Source organism: Pinus tabuliformis, chromosome 6 (genome assembly GCF_031772625.1).
Source record: "Pinus tabuliformis cultivar Carrire ecotype Pingquan chromosome 6, CPIR1, whole genome shotgun sequence".
In the NCBI taxonomy this organism is placed as follows: Eukaryota; Viridiplantae; Streptophyta; class Pinopsida; order Pinales; family Pinaceae; genus Pinus; species Pinus tabuliformis.
In genome coordinates, this window is record NC_142292.1 from 718043183 (window position 1) to 718048540 (window position 5358).

Here is a 5358-nt window from a genome sequence, read left to right on the forward strand (position 1 = left end):
GGCAGCCCTTATTACATGACTTACTTCCTGATTTAAAAGCAATGTCATATGAGACATATTTGCAACAGAAAGCTACCGCTGTTTACATGTTACGTGACTTCAAAATTCAGAGCAAGTTCACACTCAATGAAGATAGTGAGCTATTACATGTCAGCTAACAAATGGAAGGTACATCAACATATGCCTTAACATCTTTTTTCTCAAATATGTCCTCTCTTCAATTCACAATGTTATCATTTTATTATAACTAACTATTTGTTATACAGATTACAAAATCCAGGAACATGGCGGCCTTCACGTACACAGCAAATGCAAAAGTGATATGAATATGTTTCTTCATATTATGGTCTTACTGTAATAGAACTATTTAACTTGCAATTTCCACTCGTTTATGAAGAAAATGTACTTTCAATATTTTAAATTCCATTGCTACTTCAAACCGAGAAGTGAAGATTTTAAATTTCTGTTGTCGGTTCAAATTTTAGTCATAATGAGCTTGTTGTAAGCCATCTTGTTTTGTTAGTTTTTGTTTCTTGGGTAATGTAGGTAACGGTTCAGGAAAGAAGGCTGGAAAGTCTTTATGCATGTGTGTTTGTACTGTTTCTGTTTCTGTCCTGTATTTCAAATGGAAGGCATTCTGCAACATGCTTGAAGCTTGACAATCAGACATTGTCTTGCCACCTTTTGTATTTATATTTTTGCTCCATATTAAAAAGTACCGTGTTTGGTTTAAATTATATCGTTGAATACAACAAATGCAACGTCAGATGAGCAATAATTTTGTATCTACGGCTGTTGAATGCGAACACCAAAGGTTCCATAGATTGATTAAACATGGTGCTTATTATCCAGTGAAGTTAAATGACAAATTGTATATTAAATCAGTTACTCATTTCTGTTTCTTCCTATGTTATGCCTGAAAGCTATGAAGTTCTGGAGGTGGCATCTCTTATTTGGTTCTTTTCCCAATTTTCCCTAGTTTCAGATACATACACTGAAATGCTACATTGCAAAAATGAACTTCCATGGGCTTAACTGCTAGATTCCACCAAACTATTTAGCACTTTCAACCTAGCCTCCTCTCTCTTTGCTACTCTGCTATACACGTTGGGTTGGATTATAGGGAATTGGAACCCTGGTGAACAATTGTAATGGTACGTTCATCTCACTACAAAATCGAAATGCATAGATGTCCCAAGTATCAATAGCTGATTTAGTAGCTAAATATATCAAAGTATTAATAGCTTAATATCTGCTTTAATAGCTAAACCTAAATAATCCATACCTAGGATAGATCTATTAAGTATTAATAATTTATTTTCCCTGTATAGATCTATTAATTATTAATAATTTATTTAATTTGCTGTACTATGGCACTTTCCTCTATTAAATTAAGTACTGCAAACTACTTAGAAGCAATATGTTACCATACCAGGTAAACTTTATAAATAGCACCAAACTATATGGACTTTAAAATGAATTTATGTTGTTTGAAGATGGAATTATGGCATAGTGCTATACAAAATCTACTGATAAATAGCTATGATAAGAGAGCTTTGCTAATCAACGGACAGCTCCGTACATTGCCCTCAAGGCACCATAGAGGTTTGTATTGCATTTGGTATTATTTTATTTTACCTATGTTTCTGTTTATTGTTAACTGTACAATTTGCTTAAATTTTTTGCATGTTATTAAACAGATGTGATCCAAAGTCAAACGTAGAGTTATATTTTCGAAGCGAATGCTACAGGGTGACTTCTTTAGGTAAAATCTGGTAGCACTACCAGGAAAGAATTTATCCCAGACAACATCTGAATATGCCATAGATCTGAAGAGTGCTGACATGGTTTCCAATCTACAATCTGAAGAGTGCTGACATGGTTTCTAATCTACAAAGCGCGAAGGAGAGAATGGCCGATATACATTTCTGGTAACTTCCACAGAATTTGCAAACGTCGAGCTGAGTAGTGATGTAGAGAATGACTGATATAAATTTCTCTGGTTAAATTCAACAGATTTCTCAGATTCCTCTCACGCTGGTGCCGTACCTGCATTAACTATGTTTGCACTGAATCTGCAGTGATCTGCGTAACTGCATCAAGTACAACAAGTTGTGAGAGGGTATGGGATCGATGTCCATAGATGGATAACTCTGATTTTCATTAATTCCAATTTCGATATAAAAACACCAAAGGGTGAAACGTATCACTCAGGTCAAATCTCTATTTCTAAATTAATTCGAATTTCGAATTCAAAAAACGAGAAGTTCCTGACTTTGCTCGGCTGGCTCAAATCCCCATTTTTAGAGATTAACGTTCAAATGCATGGCCCATATTTTCTCTGTTTTTGAAAACTCTTGGCTATTTACACCACAAATATCATGTTGTTACTTTTATATGTTCTATTTTTTTTTTCTATGGTGTTTTCTTCTCTGCAAGGGCTTTTCCTAGTCGGACCTACAATGTGTACATTCAGTTTATCAAACATGTCTGTCTGCCTGTCTTGACTCTTCAACATGCTTGCATAATATACCCCCATTGATCAATCCATGAACTAAACACATATCTTTAAACTGTGGCCATTCCTTCTGATAATTGTATTTTTTTGGCAAATTGGTCATGGTTATTCTTTTGTTTTTTCATCATTAATAATATTTGCTAGTACTGTTGCTAATTTTGTGTTTTCTGTGTTTGTTTGATAGTAAATAGTAGTGTGGCATTTGGTCTCTCCCATTGGATATCGTTCCCCTCTATTGTATTTTTAGTAGTTCACAGTATTACTTCATCCTTATGGTTCCTGTGCATATTATCGGAAAAGAAGATGGCTTCTTGTTCTACCGTGTCACAATATTTCTCTCTTGTAGCCAGTATCAGTCAGGGCATACCCTATCCACTCTTTTTAGTTGAGGCTTTAATCATGTAAATTGTATCTTTGTAGGGAAAACCTCTTGACTGGCAAGATTTTGGTGGTATTCTAACATTGCTTGTTATAAACTCTACCCTAAGTTTCATAGAGGAAAACAATGCTGGCAATGTTGCTGCAGCACTGATGACTCAGCTGGCTCCAAAGACCAAGGTCTGTTCACTATATTTTGTATGAGTGGCAGCCCCCATATTTTCAGTTTTCTATCCTTGGTTTTGTGGGGAAGCATGCAATTGGATGTTCAGAATCCTCTTAAGATCATGGGTGCTGCAGTTTTAAATTCCTTGGTCAATGACTTAAGACTTTGAACTTAACAAGTTCTCAGAGATGGACAATGGAGTGAAGAAGATGCAGTAGTGCTTGTTCCTGGTGACATAATCAGCATCAAACTTAGAGATATTGTTCCTACGGATGCACATCTTCTTGAAGGAGATCCTTTAAAGATTGATCAAGTCTTAATCCAATCCTTTTCTTTACTTCTTATTTCTGATTACAAGTGCTAGAATTTTTTGTATGCTTTTATATGGTTTCTGGGATTAACTTCGACTGTTTTGGTACTTTTCTTGAGCCACATTTTATGACAATATTTTTGAATGTGTTTAGTCCGCCCTCAGTGGTCAGTCATTACCAGTAACAAAGGGTCCTGGCAATGGGGTTTATTCTGGCTCTACTTGCAAACAGGGTGAACTTGAATGTGTTGTCATTGCTACTAGGGTCCATACCTTTCTTGGTAAACCAGCACATATTGTCAACAGTACAAACCAAGTTGGCCACTTCCAAAAGGTTGGTATTTATTCTCGACTTCTAATTCTTTTTTTGTCCTTTCTCTTATTTCATAAATACATAATTTTTGGTGATACTACAGTTGTACCAAATTGGCTAGTTAGGGTTCGTGGTAATATTGGATGATCCAGTACTGTTAGTTTCCTTCAAACAAGTATCAATTACTAATTGTTGTCATGAATAGGTTTTCACGAAAGGATATGACAAGGATGTTGTTGTCCTGATGGCTGCAAGAGCATCCAGAACAGAGAATCAAGATGCCATTGATGCAACAATTGTTGGGATGCTTACGGATCCTAAGGAGGCAAGTATTTTTTTATGTCATCATATTAAATTTTAGTTGACAAGCAGGCCTATGCTTATTTTACTGATTTGTATCTTTTGTTGTGGCTTTTAAAATCCATGCATCTAAAAGGCGCGGGCAGCGATTCAAGAGGTCCATTTTCTTCCTTTTAATCCAACTGACAAGAGAACAACTCTCACTTATATTGACAATGAAGGGAAAATGCATCAAGTTAGTAAATGTGCTCCAGAGCAGGTATTGTTCTTTGGAAGTTTGACCTTCTTCATTAGACTTGGTAATGGGCTGTATTGTTTAGAAAGTGCTTCAAAACTTATTTGTACACATTCTATTAAAACTGAAATGACCAAATACCTTCTGCTAGATTCTTAACCTCGCACATAATAAACCACAAATTGACCGGCAAGTTCATACAGTTATTGACAACTTTGCTGAACGAGGACTTTGCTCTCTTGCAGTTGCATATCAGGTTAATAATATGGCTTCTTTTGCTTTATCCATGGGCTAAATCTTCCCAGTAAGTTCTTCTTGTTGATTATGTATATCTTTATAGCTATCTCAAAATCTTTGCAGCAAGTTCCAAAGGGCAGGAAGGAGAGTCCAGGAGGGCCCTGGAATTTTATTGGATTGATGCCTCTTTTTGATCCCCCACGCCATGACAGTGCTGAAACATTCACAAGGGCTCTTAATCTTGGTGTAAATGTCAAAATGATCACAGGTATGGTGAGGTTATGGTGTCATCAGTTTCCTTACTGTTTTTGTAATGCAACGAGCCAACATTTAACTATTTACTTGCAAATGTTCATCAGGAGATCAATTGGCTATTGCCAAGGAGACAAGTCGCCGACTGGACATGGGTACAAACATGTATCCATCATCCTCTTTACTAGGTCAAGACAAAGATGAATCAATTGTAGCTTCGCCAGTTGATGAACTGATAGAGAAGGCTGATGGTTTTGCTGGTGTTTTCCCTGGTGAGCAACAATTATCTTTTACTTCTGTGTTTTTTCAGATACTTTTATTTTTTCATTTCCTTAATTAGTGTTTGATTCCATATCCTTCCTGATTTTGACTGGTCATTGCAGAGCATAAGTACGAGATTGTTAAACGATTGCAGGCTAAAAAAGGCAGACATAGGAATTGTTGTTGCTGATGCAACTGATGCAACAAGAAGTGCTTCTGACATAGTCCAGTCAACAAACTGGCCCCATAACTATTTTGTTACTATGTAATATTTGCATCCACTGTGAAATGATTTATGGCTGAGAGTACCTGCCTACCTTGAGCGACTTATATGAATCACTGGTTTTAAGGTTTAAAGATCGATTTATATGAATTATTGGTTTTAAGA

General features: G+C 36.1%; 1 pseudogene; it reads left to right on the forward strand.

Moving 5' to 3' along the window:
- Nucleotides 1–284: 284 nt before the first annotated feature.
- On the forward strand, nucleotides 285–5239 carry LOC149260687 (plasma membrane ATPase 1-like; annotated as a pseudogene).
- Nucleotides 5240–5358: the final 119 nt, after the last annotated feature.